The sequence below is a fragment of the Neofelis nebulosa genome, chromosome 10 (assembly GCF_028018385.1).
Source record: "Neofelis nebulosa isolate mNeoNeb1 chromosome 10, mNeoNeb1.pri, whole genome shotgun sequence".
Taxonomy (NCBI): domain Eukaryota; kingdom Metazoa; phylum Chordata; class Mammalia; order Carnivora; family Felidae; genus Neofelis; species Neofelis nebulosa.
Window position 1 is genome coordinate 69,449,640 of NC_080791.1, and position 17,043 is coordinate 69,466,682.

The window sequence follows — 17,043 nt, forward strand, 5'->3', positions numbered from 1 at the left end:
CACCTGCCCCAGATCTCATGTCACTTCACTAAGCTTGGGAGGGCAGACGCCATGCTCTGTCTTTTTACAATAGTAGCCCAGTGCCTGGCAGGATGAATACATGAATGAATGAATGAGTAATAAGTTACTTCTCTTTGGACTCTGTGACCATGTAATGCAAAGTGTGTTTCCATCTCCTCCTAGGAAAAGGAGACCAAGAAAGACAAGCTACAGGGGCCATCCTCGGAACACAACTTCGCAAAGTGCTGGCCGGCAGCCTGGTCTCCAGAAGTCACGCTGACTTTGTCCTTTTGTGGGCATAGAGAACAAGGTGGGAATATCTCAGAGCTGAAGGCTTCCCATTTCCCGGGGCCTAGTATATGGTCCTCAGTCACCCAGTGCCCTACTGAGATCATCCTGAGGGGCACATGGATTGCCTCGGCCCCACTCCCCACGTCCTGCCATCTTGAATTCCTGGTCAGCATTTGCCCTCCAGAGAAAGGTTGAACCTCCCAAGGCTGAGGTAACCCATAGCTAGTCTGTGCTGTCCAGAAGATGGCATGGGATCCCACAAAGGAGGTACAATCTCACGCAGCCAAAGGAGTCTTTACGGATGAAACCTGAACGGGACAGAGAGAGCTTTGACCTTCTGCCTAACACGTTGAGTCAGCTGGTAGTTGAGTTTGGTTGGTTGGCTGTGTCTCAGATGTCAGTAGGAGACGAAGCAAAGATGTTCTGTTTGCTGAAGTTTTCCTTTCTCCATGGACCAGATGCTCTTTTGGAAAGAGCCTTGGATTTAGAATCGCAAAAACCTGGATTTAAACCCTTGTCTGTCATTTACCCTAGTGACCTCCCTAAGCCCAATGCCCTCGCCTAACCAGTGAGAATCTCACAGTCCCCAGCTGGTAAATGGCAGAGCTTGGATTTGAATCCAGGACTCTTGATTCCACCTCCACCTGCGGTCGAATGATAGATGGCAAAGAGATGTCTAAACTGCACGCAAAAGGGCAGGCTGTGTAAATGTGAACACCTCCTCCCGGTGGCTAAAAGCCAGGAAGGAGTGAGAGAGCAGACTGAGAGAGCAGATGCTAATGTGCTCCCATTAATCAAGCCAGAGTGTGTGCTCTGTACCCTTAAGAGGGCTTAGGACTTGGAATTGCTTCTGCTTCACAGCCTGTCTCTGGCACAGCCTGGGCTAGAGCCCTGGGGGTACTGGAGACACTGCCCAAATACGTGTCTGCTCACCTACACCCTCGGCCTGACTCCTTTCATGGCCCTTCCATTTCACAACTGTCACTGTGTCCGGGCCACACCCAGAAGGAATGGGATACACATCCCGCCAGTCTGGGTTATCTAGGTCTAAAACATACTTTGTTGCTTTGGTGATTCCATCTGGAAGGCCCCATGGAACTGAATGACTGACTTTCCTCCTTTAGCTTTAATCAAAGGGACGGCCGCTCCTACCCGTCCAAGGATGGGAGTTTCCATGAGATTGTCGGGGTCAGAGGCAAGGGCCCGGATTTTTGAATCAGACAGCGCCCTATTTAATCCTGGTCTCTGGTTATTTCTGTAGGACCTTCAGTCATGCCACTTGACCTCTCTATACTTCATTTTACCTTTCCTATAAAGTGAGGCAACGATCCCTTCGTCTAGGGCTGTGAGGTAGTGTAGTGATGTGGTAGGTGCTGAGAAGACCTCAGAAACCAGAAGGTTCTCTCTCCTTCCCGATTCTGTCTCTTCTCTTGACAGTAGAGTAGATCCACTCAAAGAAGGAAGTAGACTCCACCTGGAACCTGGGGCGGTTTGATCAGACCTCCACTGAGTCCTCAGGTGTATGTGGGGGAGGATTAACGATCTTAGACAAGTCTTCCCGGGAGGAGAGGGGCTGGGAAGTATTGGAGGTATTGAAGGCAAGGAGAGAAAAGACCAGATGGGGACGTGCTAAGTATAGTAATAAGCAGTAATAGTGATAGAGTGCCTCATTTAATTGAACACTTACTATGTGCCAACATTGTACTTGGAAATTTACATGTGTTTCTTAATCCTCCTCTCGTCATCCCCATTTCACAGATGAAGCAACCAGCTGACAAGCGTCTGGATACGCCAGTAACTGCAACTTGAAACTACATGTCACCCAGTGCTCTGGGGAAGGGTGGGAGACGTAGAGGTGGTGGTAACTCAGGCTGGCCTGGAGGTCCCTGCCCCGGGGGAGGCTCAAGTCCTCTGTGGTTTGTGACCCAGCCCGGGTGAGGCAGGAAGTATGGGGCCTCCTCAGGCAGAGGGCCTGTCTCCCCAGTTCAAATGTGAGCACCTCCAAACCAGGGCCCCGTCTGCCTGTTCCCTCTGGTAGGGGCACAATCTGTGTTTAATGGAAGCAAGAAACACTACCGTTTTCCCCTTTTCCTTGTGGGGTCGCCCTGTGTGGAATGACATCTTTGACAACATAGAGCTTGTCACAGTTGACAAACCACTTTCCTATCCGTTATTCTGGAGACCACCTGCCACCCAGGAAGTCTCTCCTCCTCCCCACTGCTGACATCTAAGTGGTCACCAAGTCTGGCCAATTCTTCCCTTTATAGTCGAACTCGTCTGTCCTTCTGCACCTTCCTCACTGCCAGCACCTAGATGCAGGCCTCTGTCGCTTCCTCCCACGACAGCTCCATACCTGCCCTCCTCACTTCCCAGCTTGCCCTGTGCTAAGCCCCCTTTCCATCCAAGAGTCAGAGAGATCTCTCTATCTCGCTTTTTTTAAGTGCATTCATTTATTTTGAGAGAGAGAGAGAGAGAGAGAGAGAGAGCACAAGCCAGGGAGGGGCAAAGAGAGAGGGAGAGAGAGAATCCCAAGCAGGCTCTGCGCTTTCAGGGCAGAGCCTGATGCAGAGCTCGAACTCATGAACCGTGAGATTATGACCTGAGCTGAAACCAAGAGTCAGATGCTTAACCGACTGCTCCCCCCAGGTGGCCCCAGAGAGATGGCTCTTAAATAAGACTCTGCTCATTTCTCTCCTGTTGCCTTAGCACCAAGTCAGCCCCTGCACAGGGCCTGAGCCACCTGCCCCCCCTCCCCATCCTGTCCTTATCTCCTCAGACCCACTTGTCCTCCCCCTGCCTGCCTGGCCAGGAGTGACCCGTGCGGCCACGTGCCTGAATCACCTGGCAGGGGAAACAGGGACCTGGAGGCACATTTCATCCCTCCCTTCATGTCATCCCCTTGTCCGCACACGCACGTCTGTCCCGCCTGGTGATGTCACGGGCCCGGGTACATGTGCAGTAGCTCGCACCAGGGCTCCGAGGCGGGGGCGGGGTGCGGAGTGATGAACGCCCGGTCTCACTTCTGAGAGATGATGACAGCACGGAGGAAGGTGAGGCAAGACTTGGCACAAGGCACAGTGGGGACGCAGAGTCCCCAGAGCCTCCTGACTGAGAAATATGAACACGCAAACTTGGGTAAATAATGTCACTATTAGCTACCATAGCACTTGCTAAATAAGATACTTACGTGGTACTCTCTTCATGCTGGACACCGTTGTAAGCAGCCTACGTGCACTTATTTGATTTGTCTGATGATTTATCCCCATGACAACTCACTTTACAGACAAGAAAAACAAAAACAAAAAACCTGAGGCACAGAGAAGTTAAGTAACTTTCCTAAAGCAACACAGCTTGTAAGTAGTAAAGCCAAGATTTGGCTCCTGAGTCTGTGCTCTTAACCCCTATGCTCTTTTGTCAGCCTGTAAAAGTCAGGCCTGCGCCCCTTCCCCGGGGGAGCGCTGTCCTCCTGCGGCCCCTCACTCACCCGGGCGTGACAAGCGTCTGTAGAATCTCCAGCCCAGAGGCCTCACCTCGCTCTGCTGTCATTCATTATTTCATCGCTGTGAGGCCTCATCCTATTTCTCAGCTGGGTTTTGATCTCCCCATTGCGGGGGGAGCAAACTGAAAGAAGATTCCTGTGAGGCACCGCACCGCAGCGTTCCCAGGAATCAAAGCTGAGGGCATCTATCCGCGGAAACACTCCTGTAGGAGAAGGGTCGGTCTGAGGGTGCCCCGGGGGGCACTCCCCAGGCCTCGGTGGGCACACTGGGTCCGCGGCGCCACAGGGGCACGCGGCTCCAGGCAGATGCCATCCTGTGAGCCATCGGTTGTGGGCAGTGTTGAGTCCACAGAAAGAGAAGTGAAGGAGTGAGGAGTTGATAGGAGCAAAGACGAGCCTTGGGGAAGGCCTGGTCGGAGGGGATGAGATAAAGAGCAGGGGTGGGGGGAGGAGAGGGACAGAAAAAAGTGACAGGAGGAGCACACGCACGAAGCAAGAACTCCTATTTGTGCATCATTTTCTCTTATCCCTTATCACACCTACACACACACACACACACACACACACCCCAAAACCTCCAAGTCCAGTGCTGGAAGCAGGTGAGGTACGATTAGTACCACCAGTTTCCGGATGTGAAAACTGAAAACAGCACAGGCTCGTGCCCCCCCCGCCCAACACCGCACCACCACCCCTGCCCCGTGCGGCAGGTGGTAGCTAGCACCCTTCCCCACCCCCACCCCCCACCGTCCGGGAGCTTGTATCCCTCACGCAAGCCACCACGGGAGAGGAAGCAAGGGGGCCACCTGTCACATGTGCCCTTGATCCAAGCAGGAGGCACATCTGGGCCATGGAAGGAGCAGGCCCGGTGGGAGTGGGGCTCCAAATGGAGGTGTGGGTCGGGTGAGGAGTGGTGGGGGGTACGGAGCAGGTGGAGGAAGCCAGCATACACCCTAGTTAGAGAAACTGGTTCTGGGGAAGGAGAAGCAGGGGGCCCTGGGAGGGGGTTGTGCCCTCTCTCTCTCCCCCTGGTGTCTCCCTCCTCTGGCACTTATGGTCTGCCCGCCCCTCACTGTCTCCCCGCCTGCACCACCCCCTTCTCGTTCCCCGCTGTCTGTCTGTCTCTCCCCTTTCTCATGGCTTCTTCTCTATTTTCAGGGCCCATTCTGTCTCCATGTTTCCTCTTCCCCGACTCAACTATTCTGTACCTGGAAATCTAAAACATATCTGGCATGAGGTTTGCTTACTGAATAAAGTTTTATGCTACTTGTTTTCATTTGAAAAGCAGGAGGGCAGAAACGTTTTCTTCCTTTCTCTTTGAAGAAGAAAAACCGTCTCTCCAAGGGGGATGCTTTTTAAACACCATCCTTGATGGATTCTGTGGGCAAACTAGTGTCTCCCAAGAGAGAAGAGACGGGCTCGCCATCTCTGTGTGAAGGTGCCAGAGACAGACAGTTTCTGAATGAGACAGAAGGGAGACTCTTTCTCACTTTTCCTCCGAGTGACACAGACACCCGTGGGCTCTTCCCCGCGACGAGATCACCCAGCATGCCCAGCAAGGTGCTGAAAAATAATTGCCCTCAGCGAAGACATACAAATAAATCATTCTGCCTGGCAGAGAAAAAATGTGAGCGTTGTCAACAAAACAGGCAGGCAGAGCATTCCTCCAGCTCCTGGGCTCTGAGGACAGACCCACCCCACGCCCCCGGGGCCAGGAGGCATGCTGCTGCCGGCAGACCCTCACGACAGTCCCCTGGGCCCCCAGCTCACTCTGGGAGCACAAGTGGAAGTCACTGCACAGCTTTCCTCCCGGCAAGCGCGCACACAGTGCGCAGAAGGGCTGAGCTGTCGAGGGGAGACTTGCGCCTTCATCCCGCAGCCCGAGGGCTACAAGGCCGTGCCGTCAGCATAGCGGCTCTCCAAGGCTGTGATTCGGCTTCAGGAACAGGCCCTTCCGGCCACCTACCCCTCGGTCAGTGGGCATCCTCGAGCCCTTGAGTTTCCCCACGTGGACTCCTGGACAGATGGAAAGAGAAGCACGTGTGATTCCGACGCCCTTGGAGGGAGGACCGGGTCCCTTCTCCCTCCCCCGTCACTGCTGTAATAGGTACTCTTACTAGCTTCCAGCTAAAGCCCTTAAAGCACTTTTGCCAATATTAAATAATGAGTGGGCTGCTTTCTTGACACAGCTGACACAGAGATAAGAGAGTTCCCATCATCGAATAGGAAAAAAAAAAAAAAAAAAAAAAGGCCTAGGTTTGACTCTGGATTTATTTCCTAAGACCAGATTCTTTCATCAATGAATCATTTTGCTGACTTCCTTCTAAAGCACCTGAGACAAAGGCTGGCATTTTGGGGCATGCTCACAGATGATGGAGACGGGATGGCGTGAGGGCCTCTCGCTCTCAGGGCGGAGGGAGGAGACAAACACCTGAATCCGGGTCAGCTGGCGGTGGGGGCTGGGAAGGGAGGGAGGAGTTATAAAGACTCTTCCGGGCAGAGGTAGGCGCAGCCTGGGGTCGTATTCTACAGGTGGAAGGCAGTGGAGAGGGAGGGAAAGGAAGTAAGAGGGTGAAGAAAGGGGGCAGAAGAAGAGCAGAGTGAGGACTAAATTCTCACCTCTTCCTGGGTGCCTGCTTCTAAATTTATTCTGTTAAAGATGTCCCGTCTAGGGGTGCCTTAAGCGTCCGACTCTTGATTTCCTCTCAGGTCATGACCTTGGGGTTCGTCGGTTTGAGCCCAGTGCAGAGCCTGCCTGGGATTCTCTCTGTCTCTCTCTCAAAATAAATAAGCATTAAAAGAAAGAAAAAAGATGTCCCATGTAAACATAGCTTTATACTGAGAGATGCGGTACAGACTTGGCATACAGCTCAAGGTCTTTTCGGTCTTGTTAGGAGTCTGTTTGGGCTTTCCGATCTGCTCCCATATTTGCACTTCTGGGAAACTTTCTTGGTCTGGATTCCCCCGGAAGCGTACCCTGAGACAACACTGTGAGTGCTGGGGCGGGGGGAGCTGGGGTGAGGAAGGCAGCCACTAAGTGTGGGGCAACTGACCCTTCCTCCCACCGAGCAAGTCTAGGAGCCAGTGTAGAATATGCATTTGGGAGTTAACTACTGCAGAAGCAAGGGGAATGGGTTCCCATTGTGATTGGGTGGGAGCTGCTCCTCGGGGAGAGAGAGGGAGGGTGTTCATCCCCAGCACCTGACCTGCCCCAGGTTTGCTCAGCAGTTGGCGCAAGCCTCTGGGCTCAGCGGCCAGCCGGGTGCCGCAGTTGGAAAGGCTGGTACACATGGGGATGGAAAGAGTAGAGGCCACGGGGGTGGGACATCAACAGACTTTGCCAAAGTGACTACGGCAAGCAAGTGACCCAAAGCCGGGCATAGGGCACCTGATCCAGCCAGAAGAAACAAAACCTTACAGGGTTTGGCACCCACTGATGTGACCACTTTGAGCTTGTCGTCGGGGCTCCAGAGACCTCTTTGGTCGTGAGGGACGCCAGCACTGGTGGGAAGAAGGAAGAAAAACCAGAAAGAGATAGTCAACCGGACGTGAAAGGGGAGGGCAACGAGAAAAAGGAGCAAGACGTAGGTAAGCCACTGAAAAGGAAGCATGAAATACACAATCCGCGAAACTCCAACGGGACGTGAGGTGAGCCACGCAGGTGGTGTAGCTGGTCAGCTTTTGGGAAGGTGACACAGGAAGCAGCCACAGAGAGATGGGGTTCTGAGTAGGTGGCAAAAGATTCTAGGCAGAATTCAGTCTGGAACATCGCTCTCTCTTTTTTTTTTTCTTGTTCTTTTTTTTTTTTTTTTTTTTTTTTGGCTAAATCCAGGAAGATCTACTAAGACTTATTATAAAGACAAGGCTACAGCTCTCACCTATCTATGATGGGACAATTAGCAATTAAGGATAGAAACGTTAGAGCAAGACCAATAAGAATCACAACAGTCGATGTGGTTGAGAAGTCAGGTCAGGGTGGCGCCCGGTGTGACGCAGCCAGCAGTGGCTGCGGGGGACACAGATAGTTGTGGTTTCCGATGTGTGTCTGCAGACACGGCCCAGGCAGCGCATGATCACAGAGGAAGGTCTGGGTGGGTGGGTCCACACTGTTATAACCTCCAGCTGTTCCCTGTTTGAGGGCCCCAGGGAGGCGGCTCTGGTAATATAAAATGATATTAAATGCAACTCTTCCTGTTGATCCAAAACGTTGGCCAGGAAACCCTAACGTGAAGACATAGGTGAGAAGTGGCACATTGTCTGGGGGGAAGTACTAAACATATCCATGCAGGACGTCTACGGGGTTAACAAAAATAGCTCTGGCAGGCATCGAGCTATCCAGCTTTATAGGGACAAAGAGCTTGGGAGGGGCTCCCTAGGAGAGTCATGGAGGCAAGGAGTTGCCAGCCGAGCCAGGCCTGCTGAGCTGTTTCTCTTGTTCCCATTACCCTAAACCAAGTGAAGGGGCACTGACAACACTGGGGAGGAAAAACAAAAAAATAAAAGAGAAGGGTCCTAACTTTCAGTCCTGAGATGAGCTGCAGAAAGTGTGGGTCTATGGTGAGAGAGACACTGAGAGCAATGTTTGTTTCGTTGGAGTTTGGAGGTATATTTGAACATAGAGACGGGTCCCTCCTCCCAGCCTTGCCCTCTGCTAAGTTGGGAAGGTAAGAAGGTCGCTGAAGTCCCCCACTAAGGCAGGGTAAAAATAGTGAGCAGGGTGCCTGAGTGGCTCAGTTGGTTGGGTGTCTGACTCTTGATTCCAGCTCAGGTTGTGATCTCCCAGTTGGTGAGTTTGAGCCCTGCATTGGGCTCTGTGCTGACAGCATGGAGCCTGCTTGGAATTCTCTTTCTCCCCCCCCCCTCTGTACCTCCCCTGCTCATGTTCGCTCTCTGTCTCTCTCAAATAAACATTAAAAATATTTTTAGGGGCGCCTGGGTGGCTCAGTCGGTTGAGCATCTGATTTCAGCTCAGATCATGATCTCACAGATCATGAGTTCGAGCCCTGCATCGGGCTCTGTGCTGACAGTTTGGAGCCTGGAGCCTGCTTTGGATTCTGTGTCTCCCTCTCTCTCTGCCCCTAACCCACTCGTATTCTCTGTCTCTCTCAAAGATAAATCAACATTAAAAAATTTTTTTTAAATATTTTTAAAAAGAGTGAGCAGAAAAACATCAGCTTTGGTGTGAAAAGGAAGCATGATTTTCCTTTGGGATAAACACACAAATCTTGGGGAAGATTAGGCTTGAAACATGGATTTGGGACCCTGCCAGAGAGCGTCACCTGCCAGTTGAGAGGCGACAGGAAAAGGCTGCAGAGAAGGTCGTTGCAGAAAGTGGTTAAGGGGGTTGCAAGGTTGATGATGGGAAAGCGCTTCCCCCCGTCATCGGGGAACTGCAGCGGGGCCAGCCATGAACACCCAGAGGCTCCCAGAGGGTGTGGACACGCGAGAGAGAAACAGTACTTGTGGGACAGGTAACAATAAAGACACGCTTCCCCTGCCCAGGGGAGACACCTTGAAGTGGGTGTATGATTGCTTTATGTTTTAAATTGGAGAAGACCCTTTATATTCACCAAAGTGACCAGAAAGCCATGAAGGGAAGGATGGCAGTGTGCCTGAATGCCACATCCCCTTTCCTATTTATACAACCATAGAATTTAGGCCATTCAATAAACTAGTTTACAGGCATTAACACCAGATTCACACCATAGTTACACCTTATCATTGGGGTGTGTGTATTTGGGGGTGTGCAATATTTATAAACGCCATACATAGCTCACCCCATAGTGTAGGTTTATTCCTTAGCAACAGGTGGTTTTGTTGTGTCTAATTTATGGTCCTCCGTAAAGAATCCTTCTAGCTATCTTAAAGAGGAGGACCTCAGCCAGTTGACCCCAGTCAATGTTATAGTCCCTGTTGGGGGGCTGCAGGTGGGCAGGGTAGGTTAAGAGCAGTCCTGAGTGAACTAAGTAGCTTCGTGAGAAGGTTAATGTATTTCTGGTGTCTATGGAAGGGAAGGCAAGGGGAACCTCCTGCAATAATTTCAGGTGGCTTGGGTTCCCACTTGGGAAGAAAAGGCCCATATTTTTACTTTGACTTTTGATTCACAAGTCTTAAAGAACCTGGACTCTGAAGGAATCTGGGTGAACTTGCCCCCCTTTTCTCCCAACCCCCCCCCACCCCCCCACTGTGTCCAGGCTCCCTACCCCATTCCCGTTTTGTCCTTGGAGAGCCATCCTTCTCCTGTCTAGAGCAGTGGTTTTCAGCCTCAGCTGCATATGAGAATCACCGATTTTTCACTGGTATTTCAAAAATACACCCGTGCTAAGCTCTTACCTCCAACCATGTTTCTGGAAGTGGGGTGTGGACACAAGTATTTATTCATTTATTATTATTATTTTTTTTTTTTAGAAACTCTTACGGTAACTCTTGTGTTTAATTAAGGTCTTGAAGATTGAGGAGGATATTAAGCAGAGGCCAAGTGGGTCCGATTGTAGGAGACAGGGGAGGCAACGTTCTGTAGAAAGCATGGCTCCAGGCTGACACCTCTGGGCCTGGCTTTGTGAAATAGAGAAGTTCATTAATTCCTCAGATATTCATGGACTGTCTACTATGTGCCCTGTACGGTGGGTATAACAGTGAACAAGACAGTTAAAACTCTGTGCCCTGGTGGTGCTTACATTTCAGTAGAGGGGGCTTTCCTGATGGGGAAACACAGGTGAGGCCCGCAGAAACCCCTCTCGGGCTCTCAGGTGGGTGAGGCTGGCGAGCATGCGTCAGAGTGCTAACTGGTTGTCTGGTTTGATTAAACACATTTGCAGCGGACTGTAGGCTCACACAGCTGATCCACATCCGGCTGCTGGTCTCCCGTGTCTGGGCCAATACAGTCCCAAAGGCTCAGAGCAGCAGGAGAGACGTGTGGAGCAGGTGCTCATAGCCCTGCACACTGGGGACGATCCCAAGGCTGTGGGATGATGTTGCTGATGGTGATGATGAGCGTGCTCATTTTCACTTTAGTTTATTGTCTCACATGAGGAATCTGAGGCAGAGCCAGCCCCTGAACCAGAATCTTCCAATGTCTAGTCTAGACAGGGCCCTCTCCTGCCTCTCATCACGGCCATACTTAAGTTACCTTGAGACGAGAGGAAGGACGTCCTAGGAACCTGCTTTGGGCCCTTTTTTGCCCCAGGCTTCATGACCTGACAAATCCCTTCTGCTCGTCTTCCTCAGGATGAGATTTCAGAGGCTGGGATCAGAGGCAGCTTTGATGCAGCACAAGGCAAATGGTTCTTATCACCACCCCCACCTGTGAAATGTGTTTCCGGTGGGAAATGTAATTAGAGCCTCAGGAAGCCTCGGGGGTGGGGGGTTGCTGATGAGAGCTTGGCCACATGCTAAGCAGGTAGTGTCGAGATGACCATCTGCCCAGCCCTGTCCTGCAGGCCCACAGGTCTTGAACCTGTGGAACAGAATGGATGGAGAAGCAGCCTGGCTTCTGTGTGCTTCCAGGTCCCCTTATCCTGGCACAGAAGAGCCTTTAGGTCCGTCTCTGCCCTATTTGCGGGGAGGCCCATTGCTGAGTGTCCCCATTCTCATTTCTAGGGTCCTCTTTCTTCTTCCACCTCTCTCCCTCCCTTGTCCTCTTTCTTCCCTGGTTTGTGTGCATGCCTACTGCCTTTAGGCTGTAGAGTCCTGAGCGGCGTCCACATCTTTGGTGGCCAAGAGGTGGCTGGACCACCAGGCCACTCTTCTCAGTACCTTGGAGCCTTTTGGACTCTCCCTTGGGTTCCAAACACTAGTTGCGGACCGTGTGAACTGCACAGAGAAGGGAGCAATGAGCAACATGTGAGCACAAAACTACATGCCCTGAAATGGACAGATAGCCTTTCATCCCATTGCTTGAAACACTTCCGTGGTGTCTTTGTTGCTGGTGTCGACTGAACCAGTCCTTGTACTCAGTGCTCTACCTGTATTACCTCATGATAAGCCCATGAGCTACGTCTTATTTTCCACTCTACACTTGAGAAAACTGGGGCATAGAAATCTTAACTTTCCCAAGGTCACACCACTAGCAGGTGCTGGATTCTCCAAAGCCCGTGTGTCTGGACTGGGTGGCCTAGGCATTGGAGGAACTGACCTGCTACAGAGACCCCCGGAACAAAAAACCCAAGTGGTTTAATTGGTCCCAAGGGTAATAGAAGGAAAATAGTGGCAAATAGACAATTTCCGGATTCAGCCTGGGAGGCGAGCAGGGGGCAGATCTAACCAGATGAGCCAAGGATAAGCAAATGGAGTGGTGGGAAGGGTGGGAAAGAGGCTTCAGCCTTGAGGGGGAGGATTCAGAATCCAGGTCAGGAACTGGGCCTTGGCCACTGGCTGAGATGGGGTGGGGGTTGGGGGGGCGGCTGGCCCAGGGAGGAGGTGTGGCCCTGCCTGGGAATTAAGGAGAAGAAACAGGCAGAGGCCCAGTCTTTGGGGTGGGTCAGCACGGGAAGAGGAGTGGGTGGCTGTGATGTGATAGGATGTGGCAGATACGCAGATGCCCAGTATGATCCCCAATGCAGTGGTTGTTGGGTCCACTGGCACAGAAGGAGACCTGGAGCAGGGGGCACAAGGGATGCCGCTGCATGGGGCTAGACCCCAGATTTAAAGCTGAATTAACAACTACATCCCTGCAAGTCAGAGGGTCAGAGGCCACTGGTAAATATCCCGATTCATTTTAGATGTGCTCATGAACTCGGGGAGCATGCAGATGCCCAGTTTGAGAACTGGGGAGGGAAGGGTATCAGGCAATGTGCTAATATCCCCAAAGCAAGTGCTTCTGAAATCCTACTTCATCTCTACCTAAATGATGAGGCCCCACTGTTCCTGGCAAAAAAGAGAGCAAGATGGGAGACCACCTAACCACAGCCTGGGCTACTCCGTTGACACGGAGAAGTCAAAGACTTTTTATTCTTCCTGCCTTATTGCCTGAGAATTATAGGCTTCTTTGTTTTGTGGTGGGGAGTCGTTGGTAATGAGAGTGGGATCAGCATAAAATAAAATAATAACCAATAGATATTGAACAGTTACCATAGGCCAAGCCTAACAATGCCCCCTGAATTAAGTACTGTTATCATTTGTCCTTTTTACTTAGGAGGAAATTGAGGCTCAGCAAGTTAATAATTCAAAATCTTACAGCTCATGAGTACAAATTTCACGATTTGAACCCAAGCGTAAGCCTACACGGTAGCCACAGTGTAAAACGGCTATATTCTGTGGAAGCCACGAGCTCCAGGCCAGGATGTCAGATGTAGCAGATCATCGGAATTACATATTGAATGAATGAATCAGTGAATACGTGGATGAATAGGCCCTCACACTGTATTATCCAGACCTTGAGGCCGAGACAGGTCCAGAAGGGGAGGGAGTTAAAATGAAAACTGGGTGTAGGTCCCCCTTGTCACATTAGAATTTACTTGGGAGGATGTCCCAAGATGAGGCCAAAGGCCAAAAGTCTATCAATTGCCCTGAGATGAGGAAGCCAGGCTACCCTACCTCCTTTATGCTCTTAGGTATGATTAGAGAGCATAGATGCGGTCGTTCTCGGGAATGTCACTGCTCTCTTCCTGATGTTTCAAGTCTTGTTTCCAACGTTCTATATTGTTAAATATGAATGCTGAAACAGAGTCCTTACCTGAGTTTTAGAAGCAAGTTTTTGGTTCCAGAATAGACAAATGAGGGAAACAATCCCCTGGACAAACTTGGGCCTGCAGGAGACTTTCTCTTTCACAGACGTAGCATTGAAGAATGGTAAGTGCCCAGGACAGAGGAGATAAAGAGCACTGGGGATCCAGGTCGTGGCTGAACCCTGGGGAGGCAGATAATCAGGACCCAGCCCCAAGAAGGGGATGGACAAGCATATGCAGAGCCTGGGGTTCAGGGTAGGGAATGGAGTAGCAGGAGGTGTAATTGATCCAAGACTTTGGGAGGGAGGCAGATGGGGCTCAGGCTTGTGGACTGCTTCAACATGGCAGCCCAATGGGGACAGAAGTGCTTGGAGGCAGGGATGAATGATGTCATACACTGCCTCCACTACCACTGAGAAGAGTGGTACTCAGGATGGGGTCCAATTTTCACCAAGTTACAATATCACAGATAAGGGGCCAAGGACAATGACCCATATCTTTCTGGGTTAGGATTACTACACAGTCTGGATCTGCAGGAGGGAGATGGGGGGGCCCAGCTGCCCATTGCCGGGGCATCTTGAGGCTACATGGGAGGAGGGGGTCACCCTCTCCTATATGCCTCTCACTACTCTTGACCCACTTAGTTTGAAGCATGTGCATGGCCAGTTTATGCTACAGAAACTTAGTCCCACCAAAACAGTCCTCTTGATTGTTGCTTGTTATGCCTAAGACAGCAGTATGATGCTGCCTCTTACTAGTTCTATACTGGCTTTGGGTCTCCATATTCTTTGTGGACTGTGTTGTGGGATACATAATAGCAATGAAAAGGGTGTTTACCCTGTTTTAATTGTGAAGGGTCACTTCCTTCTTGGATCTGAGGCATCCAAGATGCCTTGCAAGATGGCTTGCTCCATCATCCTCCATGTACCCTAACAGTTCCTCTGAAGGCTCCAGATAGTACCTCAATGCCCGGGGATGGCTGCCCAGTTCCTCCCTCTTTAATAGGTGTCCATCCAGGACTGTGTGGGGCACACCTACATTGCCCAGGTGCTTTCCTCTGCGCTGCTTCCAAGGACAGGTTGCTCCCTTGGTTGTCCTCTCTACTTTACATTCTTTGCCCAGAATGGGCTCCCTCCCTTCCCTCCTCTCCCTGTTGTCAAAGCACCAGAAAGCTTTAAATTCAGAAGAGGATGATTAAGTAGTAGAGGAAATCACAAGAGCCTCCAAGTGTCCCAGTGCCGGATCTTTTGGGATCCTCTTTCCCTCCTTTCCTTCACTCTTCTATGCTGATTGGAGACTCTAGGTAGCCCATCCCTCAATTCCTCGCAACTTACGCAACATCCTGATTATTTGTTCAGAAACACATCTAACATCTGGTCACACTTTTTCCTCCCACCCTTTTTGCACCTCCCTTTCCTTTTCCTCCTCCTTGCTGGATCACCACCTGAGTCTCCTCTCTAGGTTGGATGGAGGGCAAGTCAAAATTCCCAGGCCAGGCAACTGCAGGAGTGAAAGCTACAATAAGGAGCTAAAGAATTTGCAATCCCGGGACTTCTTTTTGTTTTACAACTAATCACCCTATGACTTGATTAGCTGATTTGCTAATGCCAATACATTCAGTATGGTTAATTATAGACTGTGCTATTCAGGTCAGAACACATGCAGGTAAATGAGGTGTTGGAACAATTGCTCTCCCTGAGACCTGTTTTGGATTCCAAACAATCCTAGGGTTGGTTCCTTAGGACTCCTATTAGGCTACTAACTCTTGGTGTAGTCTTGAGGGGGGGTTGTCCTTTCTTCTTTCTGAGGGTCAGTTTGCCATGACAGAGGTGTCTTGTGGCATTGATGGGATCCAAAGTGCTTAAAAGGCCTAATCCATTCTACCACTCTGAGGAGCCTTAACCTCCTTTGGCTCCATAACTCAATAAGCCCTAATGCTAATAAAAATGCTTCTGTAGCAGGAAAGGATGGACCTTGTAAATCCTTCGTATTTTGGGTTTGGACTTTCATCAGGCAGGATGTGGTTCAAGAATATGTAAGCTTGAACAACAACACCTGGACCCAGACCTTGCATTGGCACCCTGAGTGGCCTGCACAGGACAGATGTCTTGATTTATCTCAGCATGAAGAAACTCCTGGCTGCCTGCCTGCTAGTCAGCCTGGTTCTTGCTTGACCCACTTTTTTTTTTTTTAATGTTTATTTATTTTGAGAGAGAGCACAAGCAGGGGAGAGGCAAAGAGAGAGGGAGAGAGAATCCCAAGCAGGCTCCACACTGTCAACATGGAGCCCAATGTGGGGCTTGATCTCATGAACCATGAGATCATGACCTGAGCCAAGGGTCAGAGGCCTAACCGACTGAGCCCCCCAGGTACCCCTTGCTTGACCCACTTTGCCAACTCTCTGGCTACCTAGCCTCTCTCTCCCCTGCCACCTCTCTTACACACACACACACACACCCTAGGCTACCTCCTCGCATCACCCATACCACACTCCTCACAGATGTTTTCTTCCTTCACAGCACAGTCTATATAAGAAGATTGAGAATATTTTCTTCTTCTCCATTTCCTCTTTCCTCCAACCCCTTTGTCCCCTCTTTCTTCTTCTTTTTTTAAAAATGTTTATTCATTTTTGAGAGAGCATGAGTGGGGGAGGGGTAGAGAGAAAAGGACAGAGGATCTGAAGCAGGCTCTGTGCTGACAGCAGTGAGCCCAATGTGGGGCTCGAACTCACAAACTGTGAGATCATGACCTGGATGAAGTTGGACACTCACTTGACTGAGCCGGCCAGACAACAGGGAGATGCAGTCAGACCACGTGCCCAGAAAGAGAACCAGGATGTTTGTAGACAGCACGTCCTGCCTTACTCCACAGCTGTCTGAGCCCCCAGCCTTCAAGAGCCCCTGGAAGTGCTATCCAGCTGACAGTCCCCTCCTCAGTTCACTCCCACCTCAGGCTGCTTGCTGCTCTAAGAGCCCCTTGCACAGGTACCTGTGGAAAATGGATCAATTTAGGTTACAATTATTCCTAAGTGTTGTGAGAGCTCCCCCAAAGAGGGCAGCTGGATTTGTAGGTCAGAGTGAATCTGCCAGGAGATAGAGAGGACATGGATGGGGAAGCAGGGCAAGGAAGGGAGGACCATTGGGTGGAATGACTGGACATTTGGGATGCCGGAATGTGCTTCTGGCCTGTGGGACACCAACCCCACTCCTTCTTGGGGAGGATGTGTGTTGATATTCCCACTGCTTCTGGGTTCACAGGGACTGCTGGATTTTCCCACTAAGACTTGAGCCCCAGGAGTGGCCACACTTGATCTAGACTTTCTTACATGCCCCTGCTGTCCCCAGGCTTCTCTGCTCCAGGGGCCAGCTCCTCTGCCACCAGCTCTCTGCCAGGACCACCTTCGTCTCACCAGTGCTGACTGCTCAGGTCCAAAGAGTTTCTCTTTGTCCAGCAGGTGCCACAGAGCCAAGGTAAGGTCTTACCCTTCTAGAAATCTATTGGCCTTGTGATATAAGCCCCATGGAGACATAACGCTCTAACCCAAAGGCTACACTCGGTGGGGAAAATTCCAGATTTGGAATCCATCAGCAT

At 50.9% G+C, this 17,043-nt stretch overlaps 1 long non-coding RNA gene across 2 annotated transcripts in view; it reads left to right on the forward strand.

The window, feature by feature from the left end:
- Positions 1-5,104, forward strand: part of LOC131487496 (uncharacterized) — a 30,015-nt gene extending 24,911 nt beyond the window's left edge. The window contains exons 4-6 of one of the 2 annotated variants that reach the window (XR_009249785.1): positions 184-310; positions 402-884; positions 2,050-5,104. This is a non-coding gene — a long non-coding RNA (uncharacterized LOC131487496). The remainder of the gene's footprint in view (positions 1-183; positions 311-401; positions 885-2,049) is intronic. The other variant, XR_009249784.1, reaches the window with a different exon arrangement.
- The last annotated feature ends 11,939 nt before the right edge of the window (positions 5,105-17,043 follow it).